General features: G+C 43.5%; 1 protein-coding gene and 1 non-coding gene across 5 annotated transcripts in view; one reads left to right on the plus strand and one right to left on the minus strand.

Annotated features, from left to right (window-relative positions):
• The window catches only part of DIP2C (disco interacting protein 2 homolog C), a 421,221-nt gene that overhangs the window by 391,155 nt on the left and 7,963 nt on the right, over window positions 1-22,103 (minus strand). The window lies entirely within an intron of this gene.
• Window positions 13,314-13,451, plus strand: LOC119936413. Its single transcript, XR_005453742.1, has one exon. It is a non-coding gene; the product is annotated as a small nucleolar RNA SNORA7 (small nucleolar RNA).

The raw sequence follows: 22,103 nt of genomic DNA on the forward strand, positions 1-22,103 counted from the left end.
ACCCAGAGCTTCTTCCACACACAAAGTCAAACCACCAATCAAAATGAATGGCCCTTGACAGATGTTGCCTGCTTCTTGCCCATACTTTTGTTGGTTTTAATGGGGTTTTTTTGCCCTAGATACCACTCTGTTTCCTGACGCCGTGTCCTCTTATGTATAGTGGGCCACCCATTGGTCAGCTCAAATTTTTCACTCATTACTCTTGAGCAGACCTGTGTATTTGCTCAGCCCTATACATGCCTATTGTCACTGGAAGCAAAAAGCCCTACAAAGAAAAGTGTCCCACTTCCACAATCTAACCAGTACTGTGGAAAACAATTTGGGAAAACGTAAATATGATTCAACAAGATTCACTATATTTTTTTGACTCAGCATTGTGGGAAATGTTTTTTTCTGAAGTAGGTACCAAAGCGAAGAACCTATTAGAAGTTTAAATAGAGCCATTTTCTTTCCACATAAGTGATTCAACAGCAAACCTTGGGAATTCCAGTTTGAGCATCCCGTTTGTAAGACATTCAACACTAATAAGCTTCCAGAGGCACTGCTGGGATTACAAGTGCTGGTTGGGGTTGATTTGTAAAGCATCCCAAAAGATGATGTTAAAAATTAGTCAGAAATAAACAAAAATCAAAGTACGTACCGTTCTGAAATGTGAGAAGCACAACCAGACTTGAAAAACACTTTGAGCTCTTGCTACCTCTGTGGTATCATTTTGTATCATTTTGTGCTATCATTTGGTTTCATTTGGTATCATTTTGTGAATTTGGAGCTAATTGATCCTCAAATTTAGATCTATGAATATACAGCCCACACCAAGTAAACGACAAGGGAGGCAAAAAAAAAAAAGGCTTTGTGAATCAGAATGCAAGATGGAAATATTTCTGTTTGTGCCTCACAACAATAATCTTCAGTGATCTCACAAGATAGGACTAATTATTTGGCAGAATAGCTAGTGGTAGATAACCTGATCATTTATCCCACAAAACGCAATTCCTGGACATTATGGTTCATTAACAAGCTTAGGTGACCTGCAAGGGAAGCATCTTAAGGATGTGTTCAGACCTACTTAATTTTAAAATTAAAGGCAACGAACTCACTTTCTAGTCAGAGAAGCAGCACTTCCTTAGAGAGTCTTAGCTCTGCATCCTAGATCTCTTTGTAACCACTGAAAGTGACTTCAGTCCTCACTCCACCAGTAAAATGAACATACTGGTATTCCCCAGGTTGGGAATATAAATTATTCCAGAGGAATACTCACCAGGCAAGAAGCCAATACAACTTAAACTAAACAACATTTCAAAGGTGAATTTCTTCTTTAAAAATCATAAAGTATGAACTTTCATACATGGGATGAAGCGTCAACCTATTTCAATACAGAGTTGCTGGGGAAAAACAGCCTGTTAAGAGTTTACAAGTTATATTTTGCAGGAGTGATTCCCTAGGGCTTGGACTGCTGTAGAAAATAGACACGGTCCGTAAAGCAATTTCCTGTGCTCTGGTTTGGGACCGCAGTCCACCTAACTGAAGACGACCCTGCTGATAACTTGCTCTCCATTTGGATGGTGAAGCTGGAAAAAGCTGATGAGTGAGCAGCAGGTCCTAGCCACACTTTGCACATGTGAAAACTGGCCCCTGGTTTACAGCCCTTTTTTATGATATTTACTGAACGCTTACTCTGTGCCAGGCACTGTACTTAAGCGCTGGGGTGGATATAAGCAAATCGGGTTGGACACAGCCCCTGTCCCATGTAGGGCTCACGGTCTCAACCCCCATTTTACAGACGAGGTAACTGAGGTACAGAGGTCAAGTGACTTGCCCAGCAGACAAGTGGCAGAGCTGGGATTAGAACCCGTGACCTTCTGACACTCAGGCCGGTGCTCTATCCCCTACGTCATGCTGCTCCCCACTGTTTGAGGCCCCGGCCCTTTCCCGTCTTTGTTCAAAGAGATCCAGAGGCCTAGGTGAATGGAAAAATTCCAGTGCTCTCTTCACTTGGGCAAAAAACATGTCAACCTGGTGATGAAAAATTTGGTTCCAGAATGCTCTCCCTCCTTCCCTACCAACAGCCATCTTTCATGGCAGCCAGGATGTTCCATCATATGAGCAAACAAAAGCTGGTGGGCAGCCCAGATCCCACGGGATGTTCAGTCAAGGCGGGGGGAAATGGGAAAGGGGCAGACAAGAGAGGGAGCATGATCCCAACCACCGGAGTTAGAATGGAAGCTCCCAGAGGGCAGAGATGGTGTCTATCAACTGTACTATTCTCTCCCAAGCTCTCAGTACACTACTCTACACAGAGTAAGTCCTCAGTAAATACCATTGATTGATTTGATTTTCCAGACAGATGAGGAAAATAATCTAAGACCTCAAGTCATCCTGTAGACTGCAAACCCCAAATGGGGCAGAGTGAGCTGATTTTTTCACATTTACCCCGGTGCTTAATACAGTGTTTGGCATGTGGTAAGTGCTTAAAAAATACCTCTCTCTCTCACACACACACACAAACACACACACCCCCACCTCTGCCATGGGGCTAAACAAAAACCTCCAGAAACACACACATTCACAAAGAGGTACGTTGACATGCTTCCACTCAAATATTGCCATGACCAAATACTGTGTTGTGTCCCACTCGAGGACACACTCGCAAAGATACATTGACCCACACAGGCACAGACTGACAAGAGAGCAACGAAGAATTCATGACCAGAAAAAGAGAATGGCTGAGAAAACAACTGCTGTTTCCCAAGCTTTTCAGATTTTTTTTCTAGTCCCACTCATACCTCTTTTAGGAAAACTGGTCTTTCTGCTGCCCTTGTTTCCCGGCATTCCATAGCTCTGCTCCCGTGTGGTGTTGGGCTTCTCCTATTCACTATGCTTGTGCTCTCCCTACTTTCAGGAGACATATGGCAACTTCCCACTATGTCCCTTCTTCATAGAGCTCTGTTGCAACAACCATCACGTCCTTGCTTGAAGGGAGGACTTCGTTCCAGGACATCACTAGGGGTGCCACCTCAGGCCAAACGATGCGCAGGGGTGATGAAGAATGAAATTACTCCAGAAGCCATATGTGTGCAGATTCACAGTCTCCCCCTAAAAAGGCCTGACTCGAACCCCTATACAATTTTAAGCTAGTGTTTTTTTTTCTTTTAATGGCATTTATTAAGCGCTTACTGTGTGCCAGGCATTGTACCATGCGCTGGGGTAGACACAAGTTAATCAGGTTGAACACAGTCCCTGTTCCACACAGGGCTCACAGTCTTAATCCCCATTTTGAGGATGCGATAACTGAGGTACAGAGAAGTTTAGTGAGTTGTTCAAGGTCACAAAAGCGGATGAGTGGCAGAGTCAGGATTAGAACCCAGGACCTGTGACTCCTGGGCCTGTGCTCTTTCCCTAGGCCACACTGCTTCTCAGTGCTATGCTCCATTCTTTCCCCAGTCTCCCCTATACACAGGCTGGTCTTTCCATCAGTGTGCTGCCTGCATACCAAAATGTGGGGACAACTTTTAGGCCCGCAGCTATAAATCCTTGGCTGCGGGAAGGATTTTCCGGCTTCTGGCTGCCTGCACGGCCCTTTTTCCCTGTTACTCATTTTCAGCGCTTCCTCAGACCTACCCAAATTTCCACTGCCAAGTCAAGGGGCTGGACACAGAACTCTGAGAAAGACTTGACCACTGCTGATTATAGTGGAAAGCTGTGGAAAAGCTTAATAACAGCCCATGTGTACATTACAGAATATCAGGCAGAGGGAGGGGCCCAGTCAGTCTCCACTTCCCCCCGCACACAGATCAGGAACACGGGACCTCTAAGTGCAACTAAAATCAGTTACCTTGGACAGAAAGAGAAGTTTTCTCCCCGAGAGTGCCACTGAAGTAAGCTCATTGTGGGCAAGGAATGTATTTGTCATTCTTTCCATCATATTTATTGAGTGCTCCCTATGTGCAAATCACTATACTAGGCACTTGAGAGAGGACAATATAACAATACACACATTCCCTGCCCTCAATGAGCTTACAGTTATATTGTTACAGTGTACTCTCCCAAATGCTTAGTACTGCACCCAGGAGATGCTCAAATACAACTGACTGACTACTGAACATCCAGTCGCAAGGGAGGCCCGAGAAATGCCATTTCTAGAAAGTTGTAATCACAGAAAGGGAGCTTCCTGAGAGAGAACTGAGGTACAGTTTGGCTTGAAGAAGCAAGATGGCTTATGGTGGTCCTCTGGAGACTTGCTACTTATGAACGGCAAGCATCGCTTGAGCAATTCAGTGTTCCACTTCCTCCTCCAGCCAGCCAACTTCCCCGCCACAAAAAAAGATCTGGAAAATAAAGCCTTCACAAATCAGACTTCTTTATTTTGGAAGAGATTTCCACTTGAAGGGAACCTCAGATCAGGACTGCAAGCATCGGGGGAGAACACCTGGTGCCCACATCAATCAAACAATCAATCAATCGTATTTATTGAGCGCTTACTGTGTGCAGAGCACTGTACTAAGCCCTTGGGAAGTACAAGTTGGCAACATATAGAGACAGTCCCTACCCAACAGTGGGCTCACAGTCTAGAAGGGGGAAACAGAGAACAAAAACAAATATATTAACAAAATAAAATAGAATAGATATGTACAAGTAAAATAAATAGAGTAATAAATATGTACAAACATATATACATATATACAGGTGCTGTGGGGAAGGGAAGGAGGTAAGATGGGGGGATGGAGAAGGGGACGAGGGGGAGAGGCAGTAAGGGGCTCGGTCTGGGAAGGCCTCTCCCAAGCATTTAGCACAGTGCTCTACATATAGTGAGTGCTCGATAAATAGTACTGACTGATTGGGAGAGTACAACATGTCTGAATAGAAAATGGAAACACCAACCAAAATGTGTAGGTTCTTTATTTTTTTTACAGTTTTAATGAGTTTATGGTGTCGATTTTCTTAATAAACACTTTGTTCTGGAACTGAATTCAGTTATCTGTTTGGTGATTTAGCAATTACTATTTTAAATAAAAAAAGATATTTAGTAATGATGCAACTTGAAGAAATAACTTTGAAACTACTACAAAATCAGTGATGATATCATCACGTGGAAAAAGAAAATCATACCCAAAAACTCCACCAAAAAACAAAAACAGGATGGACTCGAAGTACTTGAACCAGATGAATTTGTGACTGAAGAGCCACATATGTAATCACTTTTGTTTTTTTAGAAAAAAAAAACACAATTCTATTTCACTCATTTAAAAAAACACTCTCCCAATATTCTCCCTTCCCAATGGCCACTCAACACTATCACCAAAAGGCAGAGGAGGGATGGAAGAGAAACTGATATACTTTATGTTAAGTCAAAAATCTAGCTAGTTAAAACTCCCTTTGGAGCCACTGGCCACAGAGCTACAAGAGACTTCTTTGCTGCTGGGAACATCCTGCTTTGGCCAAGGGAATGAACTGGCCTCAGGACAGTGGCCATAATAATAATAATAATAATAATAATAATAATAATAATAATAATAATAATAATAGTGGTATTTGTTACTATGATGCCATGCACCATACTAAGCACTGGGGTGGATACAAGCAAACTGGGTTGGACACAGTCCCAGTCCCACATTGGGCTCACAGTCTTAACTCCCATTTTACAGATGAGGGAACTGAGACACAGAGATATTAAGTGACTTGCCCAAAGCCACAAAGCAGACAAGTGGTGGAGTCAGGACTAAAACCCATGACCTTCTGACTCCCAAGCCCATGGTCCATCCACTCCACCATGCTGCTTCCACACCACGCCATGCTACTTCCCCAGTATCATGGTGGGAAACCCAAACTGAAAACCTGCATGATCTGGCCAACTAATTTGCCTCAGTTTCCTCATCTGTAAAATGGGGATCCAATACCGTTCTCCCTCCTTTTTAGTTTGGTGACCTCAAGTGGAATAATGACTGTATCCAAACTGATTATCTTGCACCTCTCTTAGTGCTTAGTATAGTGCTTGGCACATAGTGTTTAACAAATATCAAATTATTATTATTATCATCATCATTCATGGGTCACTGGTTGACTTCTCCTGCCTTCAGGCACTCCCCAAGGCCATTCTTTGAAATTGCTGCTAAACATATGCCCTTGACTTTCCCTCCCTGGCCCACTCTAGACTGTGAGCTATTAGTGGGCAGAGAATGTGTCTACCAACTCAGTTGTATTGTACTTTCCCAAGCGCTTGGAACAGTGCTCTGCACACACTAAGCACTAAATACAATGGATTGTTTTGGTATTTTTATCGTTTCATCTTTCCTACTGAACCTGTTGCCAACCTCCTATCTTTCCCCTTTATGTTCAGATTGTGAATTCCCACAAAGAGCAGAGACTGCACCCAACTCTTAACTGGGCACTCTTTCTCAGCTCTTACGCAGTGAGCATTTACTAAAAACTATTACTCTTACTACAGGGTATCTCTAATAATCTGCACCTCAAGTTCAAGTACCTACTCAGGCAAGCCATTAGAAAAAAATACTTTAGCATGCCATTCCATTACAGGTGCCCAAGAATTTTCCCCTTCATATCTGTCCTAAGAAACCATCAAGTAAATCTTGCTGAAATTTAGGGGCCCAGATTATCTCTTATGGAATTTTCTGTATGGCTCGCTATAAATCCTAAATTCCTTTCAACCCCCCCGAACACGATCTGCCAATACAAGGTAATCACAGAGTAAGTTTCCAAAAAGCTTTTTTCTCTCTCTGTGAAGTCCAATGCCTTACAATGTTGTAACAGTATTCATGCAGCCCTTTATATTTTCAGGTGCTTTACATTAGTTGATCCTGGTAGCAGGGCTTTGAAGTAGACTAGCATCATCTCCTTGTTCAAAGCACCAGCAAGGGAAATCTCACCTCGCTTTCCATTTCAGTTAAATGTGCAGTTCCTATACTTCCTCCCCTTGCCACCAGAAAGTTAAGAGGCTCGTCCGAGGCACAAAAGGCAAAGGGGAAGCTGGGGTGAGAATTCAGGAAACCCCATGTCTTTCAGCCGAAACTCAGCCAGAAAGACAACCTTTCTCGCGCTTAGTACAGTGCTCTGCACATAGTAAGCGCTCAATAAATACGATTGATTGATTGATTTCAGTTCTGGGGGGGGGCACCTTCCTTCTCATCTTCATCCACTGCCGCCTCCTGAATGATAAATACCGTGGATGATAGCGTCGATCAACTGGATCTCTCCTGTTCAGAGCAGTAGTTTTGCTCACCTCAAACAAAACCACTAGTAATAAAAAATGATATGATTGTTGTATTTGTTAAGAGCTTATTCAGTGTCAAGGACTGTACTGAACACTGGGATAGATAAAGGACAATTAGGTCAGGCTCAGTTCCTGTCCTACATGGGGCAGCTGAGGAAACAGAAGCACAAAGAAATGATTTGCCCATGGTCACACAACAGGGCCGATGGCAGAGCCAGAATTAGAACTCAGGTCCTCAGGCTCCTAAGCATGCTCTTTCCACTAGGCCACACTGCTTTTCCAAATAAATGTCATATGGAGGACCGGTATTTACCTCCATTTTACAGATGTGGAAACTGAAGCACAGAGAAGTGAAGTGACTAGCCAATGGCCACACAGCAGGCAAGTGGCGGAGCCAGGATTAGAACCCACGTCTTCTCTGACTCCCGGGCCTGTGCTCTTTCACGTGTGGCACACAAGCTGGGCTGGTCCCGATCCCTGAAATCCACACTGTGTTTTCACTAATGAAACACTGATGACCCATCATTAATCGATTCAAGAAACAGCGCTCATCAACTCGACTTTTAACAAAACTGAACAGCCACACATTCAGTTTAAGATAAGCTCACTGAGTCTGATGGAATTTAAAAACACAGATTCGATCGCCTGGCAAAAAGGCAGATAGGTCTGGAGAGATACGGTTAGCTGCATTATGTCTGAGCCACTGAAAGGTGTTTATGCTGAGACTCTGGGGACAGATTGCTGTTCTGGCATTTTCATCCAAAACAATACACATGCTTTGTCCGGTGCCCCTCTTAACCTTTGCAATTACCTTAGGAATGAGAGGCATGGAGAGGGTGTGGAGAGGAGAGAAAAGTGACGGCCTACAGCTGATCGAGGAAGCTGAGGAGGAAATTTGACCCTCACACACATGTGGGATTCTATACGGATGCCAATCTCGGACAGACTTGCTTCTACGGATAGCATTCCCTTAAGAGGAAAGCTCTGCCCTGGTTAGTCAGCTCATTTTTCCTCTGGTTGTGAGGCCTGACAAGACTCTAAAATTAAATACACTACCTTCCTTCCCAAGATTCACCCCCTCCCAAAACCTTGCCTGCTACCAACAGCAGCCCACCAACAGAGGAAGGGGGAAACTCTGGCCCCTGTTAATCAATCTATCCTTTTTATTGAGCGTTTATTGTGTACACAGCACTATACTAAGTGCTTGGGAGTGCACCATATAACAGAGTTGGTAGACATGTTCCCTGACAGTCTAGAAGGGGAGACAGACATTACAGGACCTTTCTGGGAATATATTCAAAGACTCTCCAAAACCCAGAGACTTAGGTCCACCTCGAGGGGAGACAGAGAGGAGAAGGAGGCCTAAAGAAAGCCCTTCTGGAAATGGAAATCCACCTCTTCTGCTTAAAAACATCTGTCACTGGAGGGTAAAAGCCCGAACAGGAGGACAGAACCCAGAGCAGGAGACAAATGCTGAATGGAAAATTTAGAGCCCTCTAACAATTTGTGGGCTGGAGGAGTCTCGTGTGGCTGGGTAAGAAGAGCCAAACACATCTGCTGACTCTTTCCAGATTTAGTCAGGAGGATTCATTGCCGTTTTAATGGTCTAAGTGGCATGTTGCCGGAGGGTATTGGCTTGGGGAAAAAAATTGAAAACTTAAAAAAAAGTAAAATCTATGGGGATTTTACTTTAAAATGATCTTTCCAGTTGAGGTTTCCCAACCTGTCACATTAGGTACAGGTCACCTCCAAAATTAAAATCAGAATCACTGGTGCTGGAAACAACAGCAAAGAGCAGGAACAGAAGCAACCTAGTTGACCTACATTTCCAGAGAATCTCTGACAATCAAATCAACTGTATTTATGGTGGGCAGAGCACTGTGCTAAACGCTTGGGAGAGTACAATATAACAGAGTTGGTGCACATGTTCCCTGCCCGCTACGAGCTTACAGTCAAAAGGAGTACGATCAATTTACCCCCAAAAGAAACTGCCCGATTCTTCTGCCAGATGCAGTTGAAGATAGAAATTCATAATCCTCGGGATCAGCAGCATGCTGGTTTTAAAACTTTTAGAGGCTTCACTGATTCTGGTGTCTACAGTCTGTACATGTCTTTAAAAATATGTTTTATGGTTTCCAAATATAATCTATTTATAATGTTGTAAGACACAGACGACATATGCTCAAGGCACAAATTGGTCAAATTTGCTCCAGATGAGAAAAACATATACTCTGCTGTCAGTGATTGAAAATTTTAGCTTTACTATTCTTTAAAAGTTTATAAACAAAGACTTGGAGTGGTAACAATATCAGCTGCCATTTGTCAAAGGGATGGCTTTACTGTCTAATGACACAAATCAGATATTACTTACTTTTCAGATGAAGGCATAATACTATGAATACATTCAAATACCAAACAGCTATTTGGTTGTAGGGGAAGCCCACAATAATGATGGCATTTAAGTACTTACTAGATGCCAAACACTGTTGGTAGAGTCAAGATAATCAGACAGGATACAGTCCTCGTCCCATATGTGGTTCCCAGGCTAAGGGGGACAGGAGACGGGGTACTGAATCCCCATTTTAGAAATGAGGAAACTGAAACCCAGATAATTTAAAGTGACTTGTCCAAGATCACCCAGCGGACAAGTGGAAAAGCTGGGACTAAAATCCAAATCTCCTGCAGCTAGGCCACAGTCTGAGACCAGGTTCAAAGCACTCATATAGACTTCCCAGAGTCAGCAGCACACATGAGATGGGTGAAATTGATGCCCTATCATCCTCTCTCGATACTACGAACAAATCACTGCATTTGGCCTATCTGCCCACAACTTAGCAGACCTTCCTGCCTGTGAATGGGATACTGCTATCGCTAGTCTGGTAAAAGGAGGTGAAAGAACGGAAAGACAATCCTGGGGAAGGAAGAAAAGCTGGAAAAGGGGGCAAATAAAGAGATCTAAAACAGATAGGATGGAAATTACAGAAGCTATAGGATTATCATTTTTAAAAAAGTACCAGGGTTATTCTGCTTCACCAAAGGGGAAAAAAAAATCACCAATATTCTGAAACCACTGCATAACGCTAAGACGCTACGCAAAATTGGAAAAAAAATTAGCGATTCAGTGCATTAATTCAACCACAGACAATACATGAATATAGTCTTCCCCTAAAAGTCAAATATGATCCTTCTTAAATACTGGGTTGCTATGCAGATAAGATTCTGCCTTCGATTTAAAACATTTCAACTGACAAATGATCTTGCTTTTCTTCCTTCTAATAACTATAGCAACAGATAGAATGAAATTGGGTATTTTTCACTGCGTACATAACAGGTGCAATCATAAATATGCATAGACGATATGAAGATATAATATATAATCTATGATTTATGTTTGAACAATTTGAACAGCTTCCATCAGGTATAAAGCATTTTTTCCCCAAAAAACCAATTGAAAATTCCTACAACACAACTCAGCCTAGGTTTCATTTTTTTAAAAAAAGGCAAGGGCTTTTGATCCTCAGAATTAAGTTTTAGCAATTTTATGAGAGAGACCCATTTTTCTCGATGAGCCAAGGATGCCTCCACCACTTGCCTGCTGTACAGCCTTTGGCAAGTAAGTTAACTTACCTGTGTCTCAGTTTCCTCTCCTGCAAAATCATCATCATCATCATCAATCGTATTTATTGAGCGCTTACTATGTGCAGAGCACTGTACTAAGCGCTTGGGAAGTACAAATTGGCAACATATAGAGACAGTCCCTACCCAACAGTGGGCTCACAGTCTAAAAGGGGGAGACAGAGAACAAAACCAAACATACTAAACAAATAAAAATATAGAATAGATATGTACAAGTAAAATAAATAAATAAATAAATAAATAAATAGAGTAATAAATATGTACAAACATATATACATATATACAGGTGCTGTGGGGAAGGGAAGGAGGCAAGATGGGGGGATGGACAGAGGGACAAGGGGGAGAGGAAGGAAGGGGCTCAGTCTGGGAAGGCCTCCTGGAGGAGGTGAGCTCTCAGTAGGGCCTTGAAGGGAGGAAGAGAGCTAGCTTGGCGGATGGGCAGAGGGAGGGCATTCCAGGCCCGGGGGATGACGTGGGCCGGGGGTCGATGGCGGGACAGGCGAGAGCGAGGTACAGTGAGGAGATTAGCGGCGGAGGAGCGGAGGGTGCGGGCTGGGCTGGAGAAGGAGAGAAGGGAGGTGAGGTAGGAGGGGGCGAGGGGATGGACAGCCTTGAAGCCCAGGGTGAGGAGTTTCTGCCTGATGCGCAGATTGATTGGTAGCCACTGGAGATTTTTGAGGAGGGGAGTAATATGCCCAGAGTGTTTCTGGACAAAGATAATCCGGGCAGCAGCATGATGTATGGATTGAAGTGGAGAGAGACACGAGGATGGGAGATCAGAGAGAAGGCTGATGCAGTAGTCCAGACGGGATAGGATGAGAGCTTGAATGAGCAGGGTAGCGGTTGGGATGGAGAGGAAAGGGCGGATCTTGGCAATGTTGCGGAGCTGAGACCGGCAGGTTTTGGTCACGGCTTGGATGTGAGGGGTGAATGAGAGAGCGGAGTCGAGGATGACACCAAGGTTGCGGGCTTGTGAGACGGGAAGGATGGTAGTGCCGTCAACAGAGATGGGAAAGTCAAAATGGGCTTTAAATACCTGTTCTCCCTCCCTCATAGACAGTAAACCCTATGTGGGACAGGGACCGTGTATGATGGGAATATAGTGTATCCACTCCAGCACTTAGTACAGTGCTTGGCACCTAGTAAGTCCTTAAGCAATACCACAGTTATTATGAATATTATATTATTAATAATTATAAAAGCCTTATTCACACTTTCCATTCTCCAGACTGTAAGCTCGTTGTGGGCAGGGAACATATCTACCAACTCTGTTATACTGTGCTCTCCCAAGTGCTTAATACAGTGCTGGGCACACAGTAAGTTCTCAATAAATGATTGATCAATTTTCATTCCAATAGCAGGACTGTGGCATGGTTCCTACCCAGAAGTGGCAGGAGAAAGGCCTTGAGCAATGTACCCTATGTCGTCATCATCAACAGTATTTATTGAGCACTTACGGTATGCCGGGCACTGTACTAAACGCTTGGGATAGTACAATTCAGTAGAATTGGTAGACATGTTTCCAGCCCACAACCAGCTATACATAACCCCAACAGCTTCTGGTAGAGAGTAATCAGGGAGCTGGAGGAGTCTAGCTATGAGAGAAGACATAGGAGCTATATTGTAAGAAGTATGCAAAAGCGACTATCTAACTATATTTTTGTAATTATGAGTATTACAGAATTTTAACAGAACTAAATGGATACTAACAACCAGACAGGAAGCTACAATCCTGATAATTTCATTAAAATGATTAGTGATGAAAAAAAATTACATCCTGCTCACAACTGCAAGGGATCAGACTTTCAGAAATTCTATTCAAGAAAATGCCATCATTTTTACTTTGTTTTGGTTGATGTGGCTACTAAATAACTAAGGCAATTGTCAATAAAGGGATAGGACCCTTTAAATAAGACTCGTGTACACAGAAAAATAATCTTAAAGCTTATTCTTGAGAATAGTTTTAAGACTGTCCCCTATTTCCTTTCTTATGGGACTGATTATAAACTGGCTAATCAATCCAGCCTTCAAGTGGGAAGGCACAAAACTCCGTACTTACGGTAGGTAACAAGCTTGATTTAGGATGAAACGCTGGTGGGCACTGCTAAAATCTGTGCTGAAAACCCCCGATCATACATCTCCTATTCTTACTTAGTCAATATCCAGTTCTCTGGAGCATTCTAAATAGTCATTGCAATTATTCTCCTCGGTGGGTAGACTAGTAGTAGTAGTCCTAGAATTAGATGAAGTGTTGAAGCAGCTATTAGAAGTGCAGTTGCTCTGAGCATCTAGATGCAAAGTATCTATAAATGCGAAGACAGATAGGACTTGGTTGTGTTATGTTCAAGAGACCACCAAATTCATGGTTCAATAGCTGGCTATTGCACCAGAATGAGTCACTCTCCTTAGCTGGCATCTATCGGCTAATTTTCCAGGACCAAGATGGGTTTTGGCCCTCTCAGGGTCGCACCTGGAGAGTTTCCAGAACTCTACCAGTATCTGCTAAAGGAGGGAGAGTCAAGCAGAGGCCTACCCATTCCATTCCTAGCTTGGGCAGTGGCTAGCGAGTGGAAGGCAATCTGCTGCAAGTCAAAACTCACCCATGCTGGGCAGCAGCGGCATGGGAGAGAGTCAAGGGCGGAGATTCGAGTTTACCCCACGGAAGATGGCAATGATAAACCCCTTCCATATTTTTACCAAGAAAACTCTATGAATACACTACCAGAATGACCGCAGATGGAGAGCGGGGCGTTCTGGGAGAGATGTGTCTGTGGTGTTGCTGTGGGTCAGAAACGCCTCGACGGCATAAGACGAGACAGGACGGGTTTTACCCAGGGCCAGTTTTAAGGACGAAGAGAGTAGTAGCGCCCGGCCCCATTTTCAGGCTCTGGCCCTCTCTGAGAATGGCAGGGCCTCTGCATCAACACAGCAGGCATTCGGTGCAAGTCCTTATTTCATGGCCCCGGGACGGGGAGGGAAGAGAGAAACCAAAGGCCACTTGGGCGACTCCTCTTCTAAAACGTTCCCCAGGGTGGTGTTGGATCTCTCAGGCTCAATCCGTGGCAGGTTGCCCTCTAAACCTCCAACCCAGGGCGTGAAATGCCAAATTTGCCCAGAGCCGCTTAGCTGCTAGTGCCAGTGACCCGGCCTCTCACCATCTTGAGCTACAAGATAATTTCCTTATGTGCTAACTGAGGTCAGATCAACTCCCAAGTGAATGGATAGAATTACATTCGGAGATGGCTTGAAGGGCTCTGGGGACCCTTTGCAAACATGCAACCGTGTTAAACACTGTTTCCTAGTTGGTCGGTGTGAGATTTCTAGCAACTCGGTGGTTCGAATTTTTGCCCTGTCCCACTGCCTGAAAACTGTTCTAAGCGATGATGTAAAACTGCAGTGTGGAAAACTGGCTGCCCTGGAGGCAGGCAATAGAGAAAGCGTGCTCCCCTGAAGTCAAGAAAATGGGCTAAATCATTGCAATGCAACTCAAGTACAAGACTGTCCCACAAACTGGACTCCTGAAGGGTGACCCACTAAAACAACGCTTTAGGAGGAAGCCTGATGGTAGTGTAAATCAAAGAGTTTCTCCCCCTTCCTCCAACCCCTCCCATTACAGAACTGCTCCAAGATACTGCCATCTGCTTCACGCTACATGGCCCCATAATAATAAGAATAATAATAATAATGGCATTTGTTAAGCACTTACTATGTGCAAAGCACTGTTGTAAGCGCTGGGGGGATACAAGGTGATCAGGTTGTCCCCATGGGGCTCATAGTCTTCATCTCCATTTTACAGATGAGGTAACAGGCTCAGAGAAGTTAAGTGACTTGCCCAAGGTCACACAGCAGACATGTGGCGGAGCCAGGATTCAAACCCATGACCTCTGACTCCAAAGCCCGGGCTCTTTCCACTGAGCCACGCTGCTTCTCCTGCCCCATGAGCAGGAGAAGCCAGATAATCACAGTAATAATAACAATAACTGTGGTACTTGTTAAACACTTAATATGCGCCAAGCACTGTGCCTATAGATCAGCAGGTCCCACACGAGGCTCACGGTCTAAATAAGAGGAAGAACAGATATTGAACCCCCAATTTACCGATGAAGGAACTGAGGCACACAAAAGTTAAGTGACTTGCCCAAAGTCACACAGCAGACACGTGGCAGAGGTGGGATTAGAACCCAGGTCCCCTGTCTCTCAGACCCATGCTCTTACCACTACGCTACTCTGCTTCGTCTTGACTCCTTCCTACCAGGAGCAGATTCCTCCTGGACCCCAACCTGTGTGTTTGTTGATACACAAGTGCATCCACACAGGTGTTGAGTCAACATGTTAGAAAATTAAACTTCTTCCCTGCTTGGACAGATTGTAGGAGAACAAAACAAAAATAATCTTATCACTATGTTTCTTGCCTCTCTCAGGCTAGGGATTATTTTGATCTAAGCTGCTACAATGCTTACAGGTGGAGTAGGGAAGTTCAAGTGTCAATGAAAACCAGTTGAAAAGGATGAATCAGTCAATCAGTAGTATTTATTGAGGGCTTACTGTGGGCAGAGCACTGTGCTACATGCCTGGGAGAGTACGATACAACAGAGTTGGTAGACATGTTCCCTGCCCACAAGGAACTTACAATCTAAAGGAGCTAACAAGGAAACAGAAGTAAAAATAGCCACAAACATGACCAAAATGTCCATTTGATACCTTTTTGTTTCCACTTGGCAGAAGTAGCAAGAGACTAGGCATACTACAATATCAAGCTACAGTGTAAACATCTTGCAGTTAAGGAAACAAAGTAATAATTCAAACACTCAGTGAGAAAAGGAAAAGCAAAACCTACACAGCTTTTCCATGAACATTTTACAAAATAATAAATAACAATAAGAAACCTTAAACCCTAAGTCTAACAAACACAAGCCCTGTGGTTCTCAGATTACAGTGACAAGAGAAAGATGACTTAAAACACCAAAACATATCAATATAATATTTACTTCCTGCACCCCTGTAATACCTCACTATCTAGGGTACATTCATAACAAGGTTTCTGTCTAAGCATTTAACTGAAGTTATCATTTCTGTAACCTCCAGAAAATTACATTATTTTAAGTAGCTCAAGGTCTTTTCAAAAAATGCATCTGCCCTGTTCATGTATTTTAAAAGGTGTTACATATCACAGAACTCAAACAGTGATCCATTAAAATCCCCATCAAAAAAAAGGTGTTTTTAAATCTCACTAATGGTACTCAAAGCTTTGACTAATAATAATAACAACATTGATGGTATTTGTTAAGCACTTACTGTGTGCCAAGCACTGTTCTAAGTGCTGGGGTAGATTCATTCATTCAATCAGTCGTGTTTACTGAGCGCTTACTGTGTGCAGAGCACTGTACTAGGCACAGGAAAGTACAACTCAGAAGAAAATAGAGACAATCCCTTCTCAAAAACAGGCTCACGGTCTAGAAGGTCATCAGGTTGTCCCACGTGGGGCTTGCAGTCTTAATCTCCATTTTGTAGATGAGGTAACTGAGGCACAGTACAGTTAAGTAACTTGCCCAAAGCCATACGGCTAATAAGCGGTGGAGCCGGGATTAGACCCCACAACCTCTGATTCCCAAGCCCATGCTCCTTCCATTAAGCCACGCTGCTTCTCTAACTTCTACTCCAGTCCACCGATAGGTAGCCATGTGCACGCCGTATATGGTTTCTAATTTTCCAGAGGGAAAAAAAAAAGATCTTGTCTGAGAAATGAGAAATAATTTAGATTCTAATACAAACACCCATAACCAAGCTGGAAATTTGACAGCTGCCTTGTTGCTTGGGTATCTGGAAAATTCGGCCCAGCACTTGGGCCAAGGCAAACAGATGCCTGGCTACCTCATATTTTACGGCTGGCATGGTGGGGCTGGCCAACCTGTCGGAGAGCTCCAAGTGGATGGAGCCCAGGACTCTGCCAAAGAAATGGAGGCCCACCAATGGGTCAACCCGCTCCGAGAGCCAGGGAATGTGCCCCCGGCTCCAGGGCTGCCAGCTGAAGGACTGTGCCCAGACTAATGCCAACCTGAACCTATTATTACAACACTCCTGCAGCTGACTGACAAGATAGAGTGCTCCGCCAGAGCGTACAGTCTGGGTACAGAGTCAGACTTCCATAAGGTCAGGTACTTTTCCCATTGAGCTTGAATTCTGCCCCCTGAAGAAAGTTTTGGATCCTGCCTATAAATACATCACACCTCTAAAGCATTCCATTACACATACTGGTCACAGAGAATTCCTAGAGTCCAGAAAGATATCTTGGAGAGGGGTTTTGGACGAGAGTCAAGGGAGCTCCCTAAGGAAAAATATCACCGAGCCGTACAGGGTGACCACCAGGCACAACTGCAGGGAATTTGCTAAAACGCATTAGGTCAAACCTCGTGAAACATTTGAAAAGCCAAATTTTTTCCATCTGTTATTTTTCTCCCAGCATGATCTGCTACCACTAAAAGTTGAGTTCAGAAACAACACTTAATCCTAAATTTGTTGCTTCGAAGTGAAGTTCGGTTTAAATTGTCACACGAAATATAAATATAATAGTGAACTTCAATTTGGCTATAATTTTGAAGAGGATCTAAATTCAGTAATGCAGAGGGAAGGGAAATCATCTGGAAAAAATAATAAGTAGTAAACAGATACAAGAATACCACTATGTCAAGCTGGTTGAGGGTGGAGAACGTGTCTGTTATATTGTACACACCCAAGCACTTAACACAGGGCTTGGCACATAAGTGCTCAATTGATTGATTGACAGTTTTTCCTCAAACAACCAGGGCGGTGCACTCGAGATCCACCTTCCTTCAAAACAAAAAATTGAGTTTACATTATTGTAAACACCACTCTGGAGCAATACAATAGCTGCATGGGATCATTTTACTAGTTAAGGTTGTACCCAATCTCTAGCATTCCTCATTACATTGTCCCACCTTATAAAATGAGAATTTCATTTTAAGCTGACGGAGAAAATAAGATTTCAGAGTGGTTATATGGGATCATATACATTTTCTATCAGAAGCATTACTCAGTCATAGAAATAATAATAATAAGGGTAACTGTTAAATGCTTCAGGCACTATACTAATCAAAAGCTCACCTCCTCCAGGAGGCCTTCCAAGACTAAGCCCTCCTTTTCCTTTGCTCCTCCTCTCCTCCCTATCACCCCAATTCGCTCCCTCAGCTTTACCACCTCCCCGCCTCACAGCACTTGTGGATATATGTACAAATTGATTATTCTATTTATTTTATTAATGATGTGTATATATCTATAATTCAATTTACTTAGATTGATGCTACTGATGCCTGTTTACTTGTTTTGATCTCTGTCTCCCCCATTCTAGACTGTGAGCCCGCTGTTGGGTAGGGATTGTCTCTGTTGCTGAATTGTACTTTCCAAGCACTTAGTACAGTGCTCGGCACACAGTAAGCGCTCAATAAATATGAATGAATGAATGAATACAAGTTAATTAGGTTGGACACAGTTGCTGTCCCACCTAGGGCTCACAGCCTTAGGCCAGTGCTTAGAACAGTGCTCGGCACATAGTAAGCGCTTAAGAAATACCATCATTATTATTTTACAGAGGAGGTAAGGAGGCATAGAGAAGTTAAGTGACTTGCCTAAGGTCAAACAGCAGACAAGTGGCGGAGCTGGGATTAGAACCCAGGTCCTCTGATTCCCGGGCGCATGTTCCTTCCACTAGGCCATGCTGCTTCCTTTCCACCTTCACAAGGTGGAATGGAAAACTTTAACTTTGGTTAGGAAATGAGGAAGCTATTGGAGGAAAAGAGGAAAGCAAGGCCAACTTGCATACATTTTCCCTGTCATGACTTTGTCAAAATATATGGCCCAAATTGAACAGCTATAAGAGATAAGCAGTCATTCGGGAAAGAAATAAGTACCTGGCCATAGAAGTAAAATATCATTAAGCTAGTACATCTACAATGTAAAACCAAGCACTTCGCTACAATAAACAAATTTCATAAAGAACTTTGAAACTACCAGTGAAACTGTAAGTAGCAGACAAGGATTAGAATTAAATGCAATCTCTACTTTCAAAAAAAAAAAAAAGAAGAAGTGGGGACTAGGTGTTTGTACCACAAAGAGAGAAATCCGGTCCAAGAGAGTCATCATCATCATCATCATCAATCGTATTTATTGAGCGCTTACTATGTGCAGAGCACTGTACTAAGCGCTTGGGAAGTACAAATTGGCAACATATAGAGACAGTCCCTACCCAACAGTGGGCTCACAGTCTAAAAGGGGGAGACAGAGAACAAAACCAAACATACCAACAAAATAAAATAAATAGGATAGATATGTACAAGTAAAACAAATAAAATAAATAAATAGAGTAATAAATATGTACACCCATATATACACATATACAGGTGCTGTGGGGAAGGGAAGGAGGTAAGATGGGGGGGATGGAGAGGGGGACGAGGGGGAGAGGAAGGAAGGGGCTCAGTCTGGGAAGGCCTCCTGGAGGAGGTGAGCTCTCAGCAGGGCCTTGAAGGGAGGAAGAGAGCTAGCTTGGCGGAGGGGCAGTGGGAGGGCATTCCAGGCCCGGGGGATGACGTGGGCCAGGGGTCGATGGCGGGACAGGCGAGAACGACAGTTCTCAGTCAGTCAATTGTCAGTCAGACAATTTTCACCAATGGCATCCACTAAGTGTAGCAGATCCGTTCTCTCCTATGCCCTGATCTCCTGATGAATTATGACACCCTGGCCCATGAAGTAGCACTGATGTTGGCTCTAGAGTTGACCCTGCCAGGCTTAGTATGAGACCTGCCTTTGGAGGTCTATCGGGAATGGGGCCTCTGCTTGAAATTCCTGACCCCAGAGAAGGGGGCTGGAATCTTTTTCACAAAAAAGTCACGTAAACTATTTTCTGCCTTGTCCCTCAGCCAGTGACTTAAATACAACCAGCCATCGGCACGAACCCTTCCAACCAACCAACCATCAATCACGGAATCCACATCATCTCTCTATACGTGAATGGGCGTTTTGTTTCTTTTTTTTATTTATACATCTAGCAATTATCTCCAAGATAAAGAACCACCTGGCGGCGCACCCTGCACCCCACATCTGAATGTCCAAATGCAAAGGGGATTAATCCTGCCCCTCAAAAGGAACCACACCTTTCTGAAGCTTAAAAATGACTAACATTCTCCTATCCTACCTGGTGATAAAGGTTTATTACATTCACATTCCCGTTGGAAACCTGGGCCACGGAGGAAGCCAGTGTTGTCTTCAAAGGACAGGTCTTTTTTCATCTGAGCCAAGGAGTGCAGAACAGAATGCATACTAGCACAAGCTTTCAGTTTCACAGAAAGTAAACACGCACTACAGTAGCTCCAAGAACATATACCAGAATACAACTTGTCATCTCCAGGCTAAATTAAAAATGATCCAGCCACTGCTGACCTGGCCTGAAAATTCAAAAGTAGAAGTAAGAGGGTATGGAGCTTATGCATACAAACGCATACACACGTATATACACGTCCAGGTATGGCTGAACCAGCTGAACTCTCCTAAGCACTTAGCGCACAATAAGCACTCAATAAATACCACTCATTGATTGGCAGCACCCGAAACGGCTACATCCCTGCTCCGCCGAGCTCCTTTCGCTGAACTTTTCAAAATACACCTCAAATCCCTACAGGCCAGTTGCTACTGTCAAGTTTACCGATGGGTGTCACAAAATAAATAAGTACCGATTGCAAAAGTTGAATTTACATCTGCCCTTTGAATCCCAGTTTCACTGATATCTCCTTTTTGAGAGACAGCTGAATTTCTCTTGGCCTGCTCCGACTCTCCCTTTACAATAAACTACTAAAATCATCCTCGGGAACATATTATGATGAGGACTTTCTATAGAAGTAGACTCCACTCCTATGACAGAACTATATTCTGGGGGTACCCTCCAGTTATCAGAAGACCCATAATGGTGTCAATTATATCTAAATATTAACGGATGCTCTTTAAAGAAGTGTCCTGATTTTCAAAATACGGCAAAGAGATTCTTCAAGATGCCCTTTCATAGCGTGCCTATACTCCATCCCAAAACCCTCTTTGGCTTTTGCCTTCCTGACTGGAATGAAGGACTGCACCACGTGTGGTCGCTGATCCTTACTATTAATCGCCTCGCTGGATTTTTTGCCAACATGCCAAAGATCAACATCTCCCTCCCAATTCTTCCATCTTTCCAATCAGTTTTCACACTTAATTGAGCAAACTGTACGCTGGACTCCACTATGGACACAATGGGGTGACTGGAAGCGATTTATCTGCCACATCAGAGGTGTCAGAGCTTTTCTTTGGCAGCCGTATCCTTTAAGCAACCGTCACCCAAGGAACCTAACTGGTCTGCCAGTTTCAATAATGACACGACTGGAGAAAAAACGATTACAGAGTATCATCTAGATTAAGATTTCTAAAATTTAACTTGACCTTACAGCCTAAACATTTTGCTTAAAGACAAAGACTTTTCATAGGATTCATTCGATTTGATAATAACTGAGGTACTTCCTAGGTGCTTACTATGTAGCAGACATTATATTAAGTGCTGGGGGAGATTCAAGATAATCAAGGTGGACACAGTCCCTGTCCCACATGGGGTTCCCAGCCTAAGTAAAAGGGAGAACAGAAGCAATGTGCCCTAATGGATAGAGCATCGACCCGGGAGTCAGAAGGACCTGAGTTTCGATCCCAGCTCTGCCCCTTGTCTGCTGGGTGACCTTGGACAAGTAGCTTAACTTCTCTGTGTTTCAATTACCTCATCTGTAAAATGGGACTAAGACTGTGAGCCCCATGGACAGTGTCCAATCTGATTAACCTGTATCTATCTCATTACTTAGTACAGTACAGCACGTAGTAAGTGCTTAGCGAATACCCTTAAAAAAGCAAATGGGTACTGAATCTACATTTACCAGACAAGGAAACTGATGTGCAGAGAAGTTAAGTAACCTGTCCAAGGCCACAGCAACAGGCAAGGGATGAAGCCGGCATGAGAACCCCAATCTTCTGATTCCCACTTTCCAGTAAGCCACGCTACTTCCATCACAAGCCACGCCCACAACCTAACACAATAACGTTTTGTCAGAGACACTAGGTAGGTTATCAGAGTGCAGCCCAAGTTCCTACTAAACGAACAAGAGCAAGACTTCTTATTCCTATATGGGAATCTGAGCATCATTAATCAGCTTCACAGATTTCT

The sequence above is a fragment of the Tachyglossus aculeatus genome, chromosome 13 (genome assembly GCF_015852505.1).
Source record: "Tachyglossus aculeatus isolate mTacAcu1 chromosome 13, mTacAcu1.pri, whole genome shotgun sequence".
Lineage (NCBI taxonomy): Eukaryota > Metazoa > Chordata > Mammalia > Monotremata > Tachyglossidae > Tachyglossus > Tachyglossus aculeatus.